Source organism: Vombatus ursinus, unplaced genomic scaffold, assembly GCF_900497805.2.
Source record: "Vombatus ursinus unplaced genomic scaffold, bare-nosed wombat genome assembly UNPS02014874.1, whole genome shotgun sequence".
Taxonomy (NCBI): Eukaryota; Metazoa; Chordata; class Mammalia; order Diprotodontia; family Vombatidae; genus Vombatus; species Vombatus ursinus.
In genome coordinates, this window is record NW_020954652.1 from 8,726,816 (window position 1) to 8,744,501 (window position 17,686).

The following is a 17,686-nucleotide window of genomic DNA, read 5'->3' on the forward strand; positions in this document are numbered from 1 at the left end:
AAATGGTTCATGACCCAGAAAAAGTAAAGAACCTCTACCCATCAAATATCGTAATGCTTTTTTTCCTTGATTTTTATTGATATCTTTTGTTTTTGCATCACTAACATTTTTTAGTGTTCTCTCTCCTAATGCTTCCCAGAGAGCCATTCTTTAAAACAAAGAATAGGGAGGAAAAAATAATTCAGTGGAAGTAATCAACACATTAACCATCTGAGATTATGTAGAGTTCTTCTCTAGCCTTAGTGTCCTACCTTTGCAAAGATGGGATGAAGGAACATTGTTATAGCTTTCTTTTGGCCCTCTTTTCTTTATGCTAATGTTCAGTCATGTGTCCATTTGTACATGCCCAGAAAAGCATAGTATAAGATTTCTGGATAATATAAAAACAATCTTAATGCTACACACTACTTATGCTGCACATTGAAAAACAAGTAAACGTACATCAAAACAAGGGGAGGACAACCCACAACATATTCATTGGATCTTTTGTGGGAAATTGATGGAATGATATTGACAAGAGTACAGGATGGAAATGCATGGAGGATTACTGTCTGCAGTGGTGGAGGGGTTACCCATGTGGATCAACTAAGATGTCAGCAACATATTTGGTAGTAGAACAATTTTCCTCCTCTAGTGGTTTTGAAGGATTCATTATGTATACATCCTCAACCATAGACTCTAGGGACATGCCATAGACCATGGGCTCTTAACCCTGTGTTACATCATAAAGCCTTTAGTGGTCCATTGATTCTTTCTGGACCCCTTCTCAGATTAATATTTTTAAATAATCAAACAAAATACAAAAATTTAGCTAAAGGTTAGTGAAGATAAAGATGCATTTTTTTTTCTCATCCAACTTCATTGATCCCCTGAATTCTATTCATGCTCACCCAGGTGAAGAATCCCTGACTCAAGACCAAGGTTTAGCCCCAACAAAAATAATGAACTAAAGAATGTCAGTCAGTTTATGGGATCATATATTTGTAGGTGATGTTTTATGGGATACACTTAGGCTTGTCAAAAACACATTAGGGAAATTTCAGGGCTCTTTAGGCCTGCAACTATGACCTTACAATTACTTTGAAGTTTCAGGATTTTATCCATTGGTTCTCTTATTTGCCTTTACTCGAATGAGTTTGCAAGGACTGAGGGATGTTTTTTTGAAGTCTCAAGTTCAGTCTTACCATCTTTTACTTCGCTACAAGCCCTACCATCTACTCAAAGAAGATCTAGCAAATCTAGCAACACAAAATTATCTATTCCCATGCTCTCAGAGAAGAATGAAACCATACTCTAGCACTGATCTTCTACAGCTGGCTGTGTCTAGAAAAGTTTATTACGGCAGATTCCCTATGTAGTTCTGTGAGGACACTTCTTATTTTTTCTTACAGGGGTGTATGGAGTGTTCAGAGACGACTGGCACCTCTGGTGTGAGGGCTGCTGAGCCCTTTTCAGGGCTGCTCATCCACCTTTGGTGTCTACCTGTCACCCAAATCTCACTGGAGACTCCAAGAAGTTGTAGTACATGCAGTGGCCACAACCCAGTAAAAATGTCTCAGCAGATGATCTGAATCAACCTGAGCAACTGACAGGACTCAAATCCATCAGTAAGTTAGGGGAATATCTTCCCCAAGCTTGTGAAGGCTCACCCTGGTGGAATGGGCAGATGAGAGCAATTTGTTCCAGTGTCCATGAAGATGGCTCAAGCAGGTGCTGTGGAGAGCTTAGAGCTTGGTCAGACATAAAAAATGCCAAGGTCACCCACTGCATCCTAGTTCATCACTAGTTATTTTGGCTTTTGTCTTCAACTGAACTTTGATGACTCTAGAAGAGAGTGAAGCTGATGACTTTGTACTACTCTGCCTCACTTAAATCCAATTCAGATACAACAGAGGCCGCTAGGTGGTACAGTGGATAGAGCCTTGGACCTGGAGTCAAGAAAACCTGTATTCAAATCTGACCCCAGACATTTACTAGCTATATGAACCTAGGCAAGTCATTTAACTTCTGTCTATCTCAGTTTCTTCACCTATAAAATAGAGATAATAATAGCACCTACCTCCAAGGTCTGTTGTGAGGAACAAATGAGATATTTGTTAAGCATTTGGCAAAACTTAAAGTGCTAAGCCAATATAAATACTATTGTTAATATTACAATATCTACCATGATTCAATATAAATTCAAAGAGAGGCGTGTTGATGACACTGCCTTACCTATACAGTTTTTTTTAATGAATATTAAACTTAGGTGTGTTCAACAGGAAATGTATTAGCAATAAATATTTTTCTAAGACTTGGAAAAATGCCTAGAACATTCTATTTTAAACTGTGTAAAATAGATTTTTCTCATTACTTCTGGTACAGTAATTTGCAGACCTATAATTTTAGGAAGTCATATCATTAGTTTCACATATCCATCATATATGTCACTAAACGTCAGGTAAGCATACATAAAATGTTGAGGTCATTTTTATTGGTCTGAAATAGCATTATTTCTGGAAGGGTTTTGGTTCATACTTTAGCTCTGCTACTTAGTAACTGTGTGACCATAGGCAAGCAATTTTATCTCCCTGCATCTCAGTTACTTATATATATATATATACACACATATACATGATGATGGGATTGGATTAAATGGTTTCTGATATTCCTTCCAACTCCACATCTATGAAGAAGAGTCAACAAGAAACATTGGATTAAGTGCTGGACTCGAAGCTGGGAAGACCTGGGCTAGAATTCCATGTCAGACACCAGCTATATCTGTCACTTTTGAGACATCTCCTGGAATCTTTGAGCCTCAGTTTCTCAATGAAATTGATACTAGCACTGAGTTGCTGTTTGGATCAAAGGAGGTCATAATAACAATAGGAAATATATAGCACTCTAAGGTTTACAAAAAAATTTACATATTATCACAATTGAACTTTACAACAAGCCTGTGAAGCTGGTGCTGTTACTTTTCCCATTTTCCATATGACAATGGTGCAGCTTTCAACGGTGTCAAAGACTTTGCTAATAAGAATTTTCTCTTTGGGTTCTTTAGTAGGTAGTGTTGCTAAGGACACAAGAGAGACAGCACCTTCAAAGTCCAGTTTCTAACTACACATGGGGTTCTTCCTGAGACGAGAAGGTTGGTTCCTTCCGGTTCTAATTGTACCTTAAAACATACTTGAATAACTTTCAAATATTGTTATAGTGTAATCACTCAAGAGTCTTGTCCTTAAACTTTAGCATAACATGAAGTAGTTTGTGGAAATTCCACATTTCACCTGACCGTGCACTGTCCGAACAATTTTTTTTTAGTTCCCATCTTCTAGTGGTCATTTCTTTTTTCTTATGAAGATACTCCCTCCTCACTCTCCCTACTGCCCTGCTGAAGTCAGCTCCTCGTAAAGGACCCAATCAACTTTTGAACTCTCAAACTCATGAAGGATTTTCATCTCCTAAGTTCCAAGTTCCCTCATCACTGAGTCATATATGCAAAAAGTCACTTTTGCAAAGGCTTTGTTCATGCTCCATTACATATACACTTCATAATATCATACAGTAAGCGCATTAGAGATTTTTCTAGACAAAGTATTATAATCAAGTTAAAAGGATTATTAGTATGGAAATCAGGGAAGATTCCATGGAGGAAATATCATTTGAGTGAAGAGTTAAATAGAAAAAGAGAGAGAAGGAAAACATTTAAGCTATACATGGAAAATGCAAAGACTCAGAGGTGGGAAATCTCATATCATGTTCAAGGCACTGGCAACTGATTTGGTTGAAGGGTAGTGTAATGGTGATTTATTGCATGACTATACTCTAAGTAAGATGGTGTATACTACATGAAAGATGCTGTACACCTCCTTCCTAGAGACTAGTGGACTGAAGCATTCCTGGACATTCTACCCTGCTCTACCACTTGTTTGAGAGCAACATTTTCCCATTGGCAAAATAGCTGAAACTTTCAGTTTTTTTGTTTTTTTTAATTCTCTGACTCAGCAAAAAACTCAGGCTTTTGCTGAATTCTCTTTTGAGAATCAAGGACACCTTCATTCATTCACAAAACATAGTAACTCCCTCCCCTCACACTCCAAGAAGTAGCCAAGTCCTTAGACCATTTCATTCTCTCCTTAACCACCCTGTTCTACATGCAGGGAGTGGAGATTCTAATCTGGCCTTGATAACATGAGTCATGGGAATCCAGGCGTGCAGGAGTCCAGCGTGGATGGTGTATCTAATCCATCAGTGATTCTCTGAAGAGCACTGCCGGTTTTGGACTTGAACTTAGAGGGCTTAATGCTATGTAGGAGTTGAACTAAGATGTGATTGTAATCTTCTCTCCTCAGAGAACTCTGTGGTGGAGAAGGAGATGATGACCCACACTCCCCATCTCCCCATATTAAAAGAAATGCTTATATATTTGTTCTTTCTGTATTTTATGTAAATATCACTTTATAAAGGTTAATTCAATGTTAAGTGGTTAATGAGTCCAGTCACTGGGCACCTAAAATTGGGAGGAACACGGCTAATAGGGGATTAAACCAGTGGTAGAGAAGATGAGATCCCCAACCCGTTCAGGACACCAGAGAATCCTTAGTGGAATAAAGTATAGCCAACCTGGCCCTGAGACAATGGAACATGAGTCAAATGACTTTACAATAGATTTCATAGAGGTGAATAATAAAGCTGGAAAGGTAGAATGGCACCAAAGTGTGGCAGTACTTAAATGACTAGCAAAAGGAATTGGACTTTAATTAGCAGAAGACAGGCATCCATTAAATATTTTTAAGGAAAGGAGTAATATGACCAAAGCAATGCATAAAGAAGTTCATGGTGACTGTGGTAAAATCTCTGATAAAAAGAAAAGGGTTTACTTAAATTAGTTGTTATTAAAATGAATACCTCAAAGATAATCCATATATTTACTAATCTTTTTTTCTCATGTTTGGCATAATAAGTCACTATATCCTTTGCAGTCAATAATGATATATAATCCCTGTCAACTCATTTTAACTCACCTTTTGTTTTGAGTTCTTAATTTATTTTCATTTTTTGGGGGGGGGGGGGAATTGAGCTGTGTCCAAATGTAGACAAACCTGTTTTTAAAAATCAAACTCGTTGAATTCGTTGTAGATCTGAATGAGGGTTTGCACTGGTAGAGTCCACGCCTTCAAATTCTTTGATGAAAATCATTTTATATGAAGGGGAACTGTCATTTTTTACTGGACTCCTGCTGCTAATCCATATAGCATTAACACTGAAATATTCCAAGAGTTACTATTTTAATTATCAGATCCCTGATCTAAACCTGAAAGAGAAATCAGAGGTCATCAAGTTCAATTCTCTTGTTTTCCATATTTGGAAACAGGCCCAGAGAGTTTCGGTGATTTGCTCAACATACACATGAGTCTGCTGGAGCTGTTCTACTATGTTTCTGAGTTGGAGAAGGGCAATCGGTCAAAGAACATTTATATGAGTAAAATGTAAGATAATCTGAATTAGAGTTGTAAAAGATGTTTAATATCACCTTGTTCTACTACTACATTTTACAGATAATCTAACTGTATTTGAGGCCACTAAGGGGCTTGGACAAAGTTACAGAGATAGCAAGGAGCAAAACTGGTACCTGAACCAGATCTTCTGACTCAACCTCCCACTTTCATTCTATTCTACCATGCCGATGTTAAAATCAAGTATCAAAAGCAATGTTCAAGTCCAACTGACCTTAGCATTCATAGTTTGCATATGTCATGTCTTAGGATCTTTACAGTATTAGATGGAAAAGAAATAAGTCAATTAAAATAGTTAGATGTTCATTTCTCGAGTACTACTTACAGTGTGTAGAGCATTTACTAGGATAGGAAGTAGAGTTTAGATAAGAAAAGATACTTTACTCCAGGAGCTTATACAGTTATCCCCTCCACACCAAGACTTTCCCCATTGTGGTTTCAATATATCATGGGTTGGCATAAGTAATTAAATGGGAATTTTGGAGGAGTTTTGCAGAACCCGTAGACAGCACAAGAAGCCCAGCAGATGACACAAAGCCTATGACCAAATACTCAACACAAATATTACAATAAGGTACTATAAACACCCCATAAAAAAAAGAAAAAAAAATCAGACTTTGTTGGTACAAAGGGTGGGCCAAATTTTTATGCAGAATTTCCAGATTGTAGGAGCACCACGCCTCTAACCCCGGCAATTTGGAAGGGTTTAACCATAGTCAAATAGGAGGATGTGACATACACCAAAATACTATTCAATAATAATAATGGCCAAATTCATTAAGAATTTAAAAAAAGTGAATTCTTTGAGATGCTCTTTATGAGGAGGTGGAGGGAAGTCCTCACCAATGAGAATGATAAGATAGAGCTAGAACTAGAAATCCTAGAAGCTGAGGCTAATTTAGTTGCTGCAAGGATACCCTCTTATCTAGAGAGTCCAGTCTATTTTCTCAGGGGGATTTGAGAGAAACAAGGTGGATGGACAAGGTCAGCTGAGACTGGTTGAAATAGTATAAGCATGACCAGAGTTGTGGAGGAAGAGGTATCAACTAGTCCTTTCCTCTTTACCTTAACTTGACTGCCAACAACCACATATATTCACCCTCTCCAGGGACCTGTCTTCCCCACCAACCACACTGGGTGAATTGGTCAGCTAATGATGTGGAAATATGGGAAATATCCTGTAGAACACAGTGGTTAAGGAACCCTTCTTTCAGGGATGAAGCATTCTCTATTCCACCACCACCTCTAGCCAAGTGCTAGTGCCTGGGATAAAGTTCAGCAGTTCTGCCTTGCTTAAGACTCTTAGCTCTTATTATGGATGGTACCAAAGTCATAAATGATGCGATTGGAACTCAAAGCTACCTCTTCTCTCTTCAATTTCTTTTTTCTCTCCATTGCATCCAGTTCTATACCATGATTTTGCTGGTAAAGTTGAATTTCCCTAATATCTACTCTTATGTAAGTGGTAGAGAGAGGTATCATTTAATTCCAAATGAGAAGGAAACCCTTCCAAAATCAGGACAAATGTTCATCAGCTCTGGCTAAATAATTTACAAAACAATGGCCTGTTGGTTAGTTGCAATGGCTTGATCACTTATTTTATCTTTTTCCCCCCTTCTCAGAACTAATTTGTATGGGTAGGCAAAGCCTGGGATTCACAAAGACACTTTCTATTTTTTTTTCCTAAATGCAAACAGAAGTCTATTGTGTTGCACCCACAAGCTTCATTTCTAAGTTTCATTTTACTTCAAATAGTCTCCTCATACTTTAGCCATGACATACAGTGCTCTGTGTAATGAAATACTATTTTCTTTGATCGAGATGTGTTATAAATTAAAATTGATCAAATTCTTAGTACATTCTCAAGCTCATTAGTAATAGCAACTCATTGTACATCAGGAATGGTTCCTGATTTCCTTAATTAGTTCTTTCATATTGCTTTAGGATCAATTTTGAAGTATTCACATGGCAAAAAAAAAAAGAGTTCTGATTTACAAATAAAATTAAGCCAATGTGGCATGCATTCCATGAACCCAAATTCCACTAAATCTTTTAATATGAAAAAGAATAAATCATGGAAATGGAAAACAGAATTTTGAGACCATTAATTACTTTATTCAATAGTGTGTTCCACTCATAATTCTATATATATTTCACAATGACGTCTGTGCTTGGTTAGAACAGGTCAGAACATCACCTTCCACTATTTGAATCATCATGTATACTGGTATATTTTGAAAGAAAAAAAAATAGCTGAATGAAGTATTTAGAAAGGCTATGATTCTATAGGAATTAAAATGCTCTGACAACACCCTCATCAATCTAGCTCAAACAGCTTTCAAATCTTATTTCAACCAGTTCTCCAGGTACAATGGAACTTTGCTAGCTAAGAATTTCATCTAAGATATTGATGTAAAAGATGTTAGAGAGGTGCCCAGCTTCCCTACAGAAAATTCAGCAAATATTACAAATGCATCGGAAGGAACAATAATTTAAAAAAAAACTCTAATAGAAGTAATGATTCAGGATTGTACATGAAGACTGTAAAAAGCCTTCCAGTGTCTTGACCAGAGACAGGCAGAGGAGGAGAAAACTAATTTAATTACTTGGGGCTTGAAGCCAGAAGGACATTGGCTCTGATCTGTCAGAGACACAGAATATTGAGCCACCCCTCATAGCCCCCACTGAGTAGGGAGGCATGGATGGATAGTACACTTACATCTGGGGCCTTTTAACATCTAGGAACAGATTGATTTATTGGTGGATTCTATCTTTCAAAGAGTAATTCTAATGTTATTTAAACATAAAATGTAAAAAAAAATTATAAGAATTTGAGGAGGGATACTACTGAACTCCTACTGTGATATAAATATGGCCCTGATACAGAAAGAAATTAAGGAAGGAATAAAGGAATAAATATATTAACCAATAGATATGATGAATATCAGTGTAAAATATTGAATAATACAAGCATTCATTAAAAACTTTTGACCAAATAATAAATGTAACTCTGAATTTAAAAAAAATAAAGCTCGTAAAATAAATGATCTATTCCTTAATATGACTATTTGTATCTATCTCTGTTTAAATGATATATATGTATGTGTATACACACACATACATATATCAAATATATACATATATACATATACATACATACATATATGTGTGTGTATATGTATATATATATATTATATATATATATATATATACAGAGAGAGAGAGAAAGAGAGAGAGAGATGGAGGAAGGGAGGGAGGGAGACAAAATAGACACAGACATAGACACAGACATAGACATAGAGATATCATTAAGAGGCAGCATTTTATGTATGGGAGAAATACTGGACACTTTCCTAATAAAATCAAGGGGCAAAGCAAAGATATTCATTGTTACAACAATTATTACATGTATTTCTAGAAATGTTAGCTATAGTAATAGGATAAGAAAAAGAAATTGAGGGAATGAGGTTAAGCATAAAGGAAACACAAGTATAGTATTTTAGATGATATGACAATTTACTTAGAAAGCCTTAGAGGGTCAACTATAATTAATTGAAACATTTGATATCTTCAGAAAAAGTAGGAGAAAACATCAGCCCATTAAAAATTGCCAGCCTTCACATATATTAAAAATATAAAACAAACAATAACTAGAACTATATAGAAAAAGAAATTCCTTTAAAGACAACTAAAAAATATATAAAATGTCTGAGAGTGCACTTAACAAGACACAAAAAGCAAATATATTATTCCAACCACAAAACATGCTTTACAGAAACAAAAAACTCAATTAAATAATTGGAGAGGCATGTTAATTTCTCAGCTCGGGCCATTCATAGCTTTCCCAAATTCATTCCTCTTCTGAACTTTCCCATTTCTGACAAATGCGCCATCATTCTTTCCAGTCACCCACCTAGGTTCATAAGCTCAGTGTCATCCTCAACTCACCATACTTATCAAATAGGTTGCAAAATATTGTGCTTTCTATTTCCCTAACAGCTCTCTTACTAGTCTCCTTTTCTCTATTCACAGTCATCTCCTTTAATTCAGTCCCTCATTATCTCTTTCCTGGACTGTTACAATAACCCATCATTGATTTTCTCCCCTTCAGTCTCTTCCATCCTGTATTGATGTCAAAAGGATTTTCCTAAGTACAAATCTGATCATCCCTTGCTCAGTGAACTCAAGGGGCTCCCTATTACCTTTAAGATCAGATATAAAATCCTCTGTTTGGCATTTACAAACTGGCTACAATTGACCTTTCCAGCTTTGGCATTCATTACTCTCTTTCACTAACTCTATAGTCTATCCAAACCTACCTTACTGCTCATCATACATGTCATCCCATCTTCCACCTCTCATCTCTATAACTTTATACAGACTATCCCCATGATAGACTTTTTTTTCCCTCATTTCTGGTGTTTAGACACTTGTTTCCATCAAAGCTCATCACAAGTGTAATCTTCTACATGAAGTTTTCCTGATATCCCCAGGTCCCAGTGCCTTTCCCTTTAAAATTACCTCAAAATTAAAATAAATAAAATCATTTATTTTACATATATATATTTGTGTATATATATATGTATATGGTGTTTTCCCCAACATAATGTGAGCTTGCTGAGGACAGAGACTTTTTTCTTTTGTGTACTTAGCTTAGTGCCTGGCACATAGTAGGGACTTAATAAACAAATTCTTGTTGAATCTTTAACTGGTTAATAGCTATGCCATGAATATGAGGACCTCTACCACCCAGGTTGACATCCTCTCTAACTTGTCAATGTCCTTACTTAAATGTAGTCCTCAGAACTGAGCACAACATTCCAGATGTTATCTCAATGGTACAGAGTATAGATAGATTGCCACTCCCTTATTCCTGGGGACAATCCACTTTCCATGTCTGTGACTTTGCTCACCTTTTCCTCTAAAGTTGGAAATTCTCCCTCTTACCAGCCTCCCTGGCCACCTCAGCCTCATCACTGCTTTTTTTTCCATTTTGAATTCCCACCCCTCTTTCAAAGACCAGCTCAGATACCACTTCCTCTAGGAAGTCTTCTCTCACCTTCTCCATCTAGAAATTCTCTTTCCCCTGTTGAACTCTCCTGTCAATTTCTTTTACCCCTCATATGCACTTTGACTCACAATTTTGTGTTATTTGTTTTCACACATATGACAACATCCTTCTCTCTTGCTGATTATGATGAATATGCCAAATTTATAAGTCCTTTAAAAAGGGATATATTGACTTTTATAAAACTTATTCATTATAGTACATACATGTTATAGTTCTGATATTTGTCTGTTCCTATGAATTTTTTTTCTTAAGATTATAAAACTGGTTGGTCCCCCTTCCTCAGTTCTCTCCCTACTGCACCATCTTCCACTGAAGCTCAGTTCTGACATCACCCTCTTACTCAAAAACTCCAGTGGCTCCCTATTGCCTCCAGAATCAAATATAATATCATTTGGCATTTAAAGCACTTTGTGCTTTTCCATTTTTTTTTACATGTTAATCCCCACCATATACCCTACATTCCAGTGACACTGATGTTACTTTTACTTGCATACGATACTTCATCTTCCCTACTCTTTTCCTTCTCACCATCTGTACCCATTCCTGGAATGTTTGCCCCTTTCCCCTCCATCTCTTGGCTTCCCTGAATCCCTTGGCTTCCTTCAAGTATAAGCTAAATGTCCCCTTCTCTAAGATATCTTTACTGGTCTCTTTAGTTACTACTGTCTTTCCTCTGAAATTAGCACCCATTTCTAGAATAGAGATCTTGTATATGTTGTTGTTGTTCAGCTATTTTCAGTCATATGCAACTATTCATGACCCCATTTGGGGTTTTCTTGACAAAGATACTGGAGTGGTTTGCCATTTCCTTTTTCATCTCATTTTACAGATGAAGAAACTGAGGGTTAAGTGACTTGCCCAGGGTTCCATAGCCACTAAGTGTCTGAGGTCAGAAATGAACTTGGGAAGATAAGTCTTCCTGACTCCAGGCCAGGGACTCTATCCACTGTGAATTGGATTTGTTTTTCCCATTAGAATGTGAGCTTATCGAGAGTAGAGGCTGCTTTTCCTTTTCTTTTTATCTTCATAATTTTTTCACAGTGTCTGAAACATATTAGGCATTTAATAAATGCTTGCCAACTGATGGTTTATCTTCCTCATCTTTATGAGGATTTCCAAATTTTTATAGAATGTCCAAAAGAGAAGACTATAATCTAGAAAATCATGAGTTAGTGAAAACACCCTGTTTTGCAGAGCTTGAGCTATCCTATTCTTATGAGTTTTCTTCATTTCACAAATCTGGGGTTGCCATGAAATTGAAAACCCATTATGCTGTAGATGTGTTTTCTCAGAGCAGGAGATAATTGAAGAATGAGGGTCAGGGAAAAAAATCAATTCTTTAGCATTGAACTTCACATTTTGGACCGATTTTTAAAAAATCAGTATTTTAAATTGCCTTCTTCTAGTCCACTTCCCTTTAAATTTCATGCTTCCACATTTGACTGAAATTATATGCTTCAGTGCATCTATATGCTATTACAAAATTATGTTAGGTCAATTTAATCATTTTTCCTGTCTTTGACATACACTTAATGTGTGACCAAAGGCAAGTCATTTAACCTCTCAATGTCTCAGGCAATTTTCAAAGACTATAAGTGACAGAGTGGCTGCTAACTTTCACTGGTAGAAGGGGTTTCTTCTTTAGGAGTTCCCAATAAACTTACTGAGTAGCTATTCTGACTTAAGGGCTGAGTGCTGTAGGGTCTCCAGCGATGAACAGTTTGCCCTACAAGGAATTAATTTAGGATCTGAGAGATAAGATAAAACTCATTAGGCAAAGAATTATAACACAGACCATGATGAGTTCTCAGTGCTAGGGAAGGGGCATATTTCTTCTATATGAGGATGTTAGACAGGAAAGAATACTTCATGGGGAGAGTCAGAGATAATTATCAGAGCTTGGCCAGAATGCTGACATCTTGGGGTGATGGAGAAAAGGATGACTTTGGGTCTTTAAAATAACATTACTAGGATAAAGAACAAGCAGGGACCAAGGATAGTGTTCATTGGAAAGATACTTCTTTTCTAGCTCTGAAGATAGGGAGAGTGAAACTCCATGGTAGCCTAGGAATGACTGTAGGGTGGGGTTGCAGTGCCCGAACCACTTTTTACCCTCTGTGAGGAAGTTCTTCAAGGTCTTTCTTCTCTAAGGACAGGGTTGGGGATGTTTCAGGGAAGGAAAGGTGCTTTCTTAGGATGAATTCTCTATGAGGAGAGGCATTTCATTGGTCCAGTAATCACAATCTGCTCAGAGAAATGGGGCACTTCAGGGTTCCACAGCCTGAGGATAGAGGTCAGGCTATTCTGGAGGGTGAAGGAAGTGATTCTCCATATCTTGTTCAGGCTGGGAAGATAAGTAGCATAGCTATCTGGCAGCCTCAAGATGGATAGGGAACTCGGCAGTTATTCCCTGGCCCATGATTTTCCTACCACCAACTTCAACTTATTCTGCCTTAGGTGTCACAGTTCCTAGTTTTGACCCTGGAAGCAGTGGTATTTATTCTGGGTCTTGAAGGAAGCGTATGACATTTAGAGGTGCATATAAAGGGAAAGGACATTGTAAGGGCAAGCATGCTATATGAAAAGGCATGGAGATGGAAGAACATTCTCTGCCTTTTTCAGACCTCATCAATAGTATTGTGTTCCATCCTGGGCACCATAGTTTATGAAAATCTGATAAGCTGGAGAGTATCCAGGAAAGAACAAATAAAATATTGAAGGGCCTTGAGTTCATCTCCTATAAGGATTGTTGAAGGAAGTGGAGACTTTTGACTGTACAAGAGAAAACTCAGAGGATAAGATAATTCTCACCAGATATTTGAAAGACTATGAGATGAAGAAGTGATCAGACATGTTCTGTTTGGCCTCCAAGAGGAGGACCAAGAGAAATGGTAGAAGGAGCAAAAAGGAAAATTTGTACTTAATATTCAGAGGGAGAAACCTTCCTAACCATTTGAACTGTCTCAAGGAGAAATGGGCTACCTTGAGAACTAATGGATTACCACCTCCTGGAATTCTTCATCAGAGGCCAGATGACCACTTGTTAGCCATATAATGGTGGCAGCTGGTTTTTTTGTGTATGGGAGGAGCCAAATAGCCACTGAGATCCCACCCAATTCTCAAATTTGGTTATTCTATGACGAACAAGAGCATATATTGAGAAGGGTACCAAGATGGTTAGGGGTAAAAAAAGAAAAGAAAATGCCTTGTCATATGATGATTACTTGAAGGAACTGGGTGGTGGTCATGGTTTTCACTTTGGAAAAGTGAAGACTCAAGACATGACAATTGTCTTCAAATATTTGAAGGGTTAGAAGAGAGATTAGACCTACCTTGTTTAAACCAGAGACCAGAAAAGGGAGCAATGGATCAAAGATTCAGGGAGAAGAATCCACTTAGTTTTTTTTTTATAAAAAAACAAAATCCTAAAAATTAGAGCTCTCTAAAAGAAGAGGTTGCTTCAGGGAGTAGTGAGTTCACTACCACAAAAGAACTCAATCCAGGGTTGTTATATAAGAGATTCCTATTATCCTAAGGAAGGGAGTCTTAATGTGTGTATGTGTGTGTATGCGTGTGTGTGTGTGTGTGTGTGTGTGTGTGTGTGTGTGTGTGTGTATGAGTGATAGATCTCTTTGGCAATCTGGTGAAACTTAATCAAGCCTTCTCAGAATAACATTTTTAAAGCAATAAAATAAAATACATATTATTACAAAAGAAAGCAAAGGATAATGAAAATAAATGTATTTTTTCCCATCCAAATTTGTAAACTTTCTAAAATCTTTCCGTAAAATTAATGAGGGTATATTGACCCCAGGTTATGAATTTCTGTCCTATGGATGAATCGAGCACATTGTACTCTGAAATCCTGTGATTCTATGATCACTCCAGATTCTGAGTTGCCATTCAAGGGTTTCCAGATGAGGTTAAACTTTCTTCTCTATGCCTTTCCTGTAGTCCCCGAAATAATCCCCAATTGTTCCTACATCCTACAGTCTTACAGTCTTTTTGTTCACTGGCTATGGTCCAAGTTAGCAGAATACTCAAGCTGGTGTCAAATGCCAGGCCTGGCCTTAGTCTATGGAGGTAAAATTACTCATTCCCTTTAAGCATCCGTCTTTGGGCTGTTGAATCATGTCAATATTTCTTGTCCTTGATGACAAAGGGCTATAGATCAAGAAAAGCTTATGAAAGGTTCACAGAAGAACGTGCATTTGTCCGTATTTGGCCTTTTCATGTGATCGGTTACTCAATAAACCTTAAATCTGCTCACATGGAAATGCATAGACATTTCATACATTTCACTGTTTTGTATCTGTATTTCAGAGATCGTGTCCAACAGGACTGTCTGTCTGTTTTTCATTCTTATGTTGAGATCTTAATGCTTTTCACATTCAGTAAAAATCCAAGATACTCACTGATTTTTAGCTAGAGAAGAGTGAATGGATCATGTATGGAGTGGTATAAAGAACTTCCCCATTCTTGTTTGGAAAGTAAGGTCTTAATGTATGCAGGCATATATTTTCTCATAAGCAGATGTTGACATTACAAAATACGAAGTAATTGGGCCCAGATGGTAAGCTTGGCACAGAAAAAATGCTTAGAGGAAACTTAGCACTTAGCAGAGAAATCCTTGCTGTTTAAAGTATGCCAGATTTCCTTCACATTTAATGCTTCTTTGAGAAGGGAGTAATCTGATTTTTTTTTATCGAAATAGGAATATGTGAAATGGATCTGAAAAAATGAGATTTCAATGCCAAATCATCATAAAAAGTTGATTTGTAACTACATATTTGTTATTTATAATAAAATAAATAAAATTTAAAAAATTTTTCTACATATGCACCCATATGTAAATATTTCATTTCATCTATAATAAAATGTGTCATCAGATGAAACACAGCTGAAGACATAGAAAGCTATCTTTGGAGTCAGTGAGTCCTGGGTTCAAGTCTTGCTCATCACATAGTACTCTCTGATCCCAACTGCCTTCCTAACTTTGTTGTTACTGTTGCATACAAAACTATCCTTTTAGTTCCACAGTTGTGACCCCTTAGGGTCATGCTCTACTCCTCACTCTCATATCCAATATATTACCAAGTCTGGTTCAGTCTGCTTCTATATTTTTTCAAATTTGTCCACCTCTCTCCATTCTCATAATCGCCATTCCTGTTCAGGCCCTCATCCCCTCTCACCTGATCTATTTCAAGTTTCTCCTTTTTTTTCCCCAGCTTCTACTCTTTTTTCTCCAAAACATGTTCCACATAGCCACCAAAGTGATGTTCCTGAAATACGAGTCAGAATGTGCCATCCCCCTGCTCAAAAAAGCTCAAATCTCTCTCTATTGCCTCTAGAATAAGAGACAATCTCCTTTTTGGGATTTAGAGTCTTATACAACATGATTCTAATCTACCTTTGCAGGCTCATTCCATGTTACCCACCGTCATTTAATCTTTGGTCCAACAAGGCTTTCTTTTTTGCTCTTCCTCATACATGTGATTCTATCTTCCACCTCAGTGACCACACAAGCTGTCCCTCACTATTGGAATATACTCTTTCTTCACCTTCTTGTAGAATCTCTAAACCGAGAGTAACATGAACAGACTTAAGGGGGTCTGTGAACTTGTATGGGGGAAAAAGATATATTTTTAGTTTCAATAACATCTAATTGAAATTTAGGATTTCTTTCAATTATTTAAAAACATTTTTTTTTCTGAGAAGGGCTGTATAAAGAATCACCAGACTGTCAAAGGAGTATGTTATACCGAAAAGCTTATGAACCTCAACACTGGATGTTTTCAAAACTCAGCTCAAGTACCAGTTCTAAATGAAGCCTTTCTAGATGTCCCTGAATGCTCCTGACTTTCCTTTCAAAATACCTTATATTTACGTTGGATGTGTTTCGCATATTTTCCCCCATGATACCATGTAAGTTCCTTGAGGGAAATGAACAGTTTTCTTTTTGTCTTTGCATAATACCTGGCCCAGAGATATCTTCTAAGAAATATAGACTTAGTGATTCATCGTGGCAAATCACTTTACCTCTAAGTGCCCAGAGACATTCTCTAAGACCATAATTTATAGATAAATTGCTAATTCAATGGAGTGAATTTACATACTAGGAGTACTCTCTACTGATGAGATCACTAGTCAAGAGTATCTCCCTCTATAGTTTTTATAGTTAGATAGATAGATAGATAGATAGATATGGGTATAGATGGATATAGATACATGTAAATATATGCATGTATGTGTACACAGACATATCACACATATATACACACATGTGTATATATGTATAAACACACACATATGTGTTTCTGAATAGGAATTTCAGTTTAATGTTCAGAACCTTTTCTCTGCTGATTATCTTCAATTTATCCTGTATAAGGGGTATCCCAAAAGTCTTAGTGAAGCTTTAAGCTATTCAATCTTAAAAAAATTGCATGAAGACTTTTGGTACACCCTGTATAGCTTGTTTGCACATGGCTGCTTCCATTATGTCTCTATCACTAGACTCCAAGTTCTTTGGTAGCACAGATTGACTTTTGCCTGTCTTTGTATCTCCAGCACTTAACACAGATCTTGGCACATGCTAGGCTCCTCATGAATTCTTGTTAACTGACTGACAAACACATCATCTTGAGCTATCACTATTAAAAAAAAAAAGCCCACTGCATATTAATCTTTCTCATGCTACAATGTCCTTTGCTCCCTAGGCACCGCTGCGGGGCTAGCATACTCTATATCATTTGGATACTAGAAAGTGATTTGTCTTACTGTCTATGGGTCTTCTGCTGTTAGTGTTTTTTTTTATTCAGTTGAGTTCATCTCAATAGAAACAATGTAATACAGCCCTTTAACCATATTACTAATTATTGCTGGGGAGTTGGGAGAACTGGGGAGACTCTCAAATCTTGGTATGATGTACCTTATTTTACATTATGCTCATGATCATTGAATAATAATAAGTCTAACAAAGTTTGCTTTTCAAAAAAATGACCAAACATGCATGTACAATATTTGTTTCATAGGCTTTAATAGGGACATTAAAATGTTTATTTTTTTGGGGGGGGAAGCTTTTCTTTTTACTTAACAGAGAAAGCCAGCATTGTCTGTT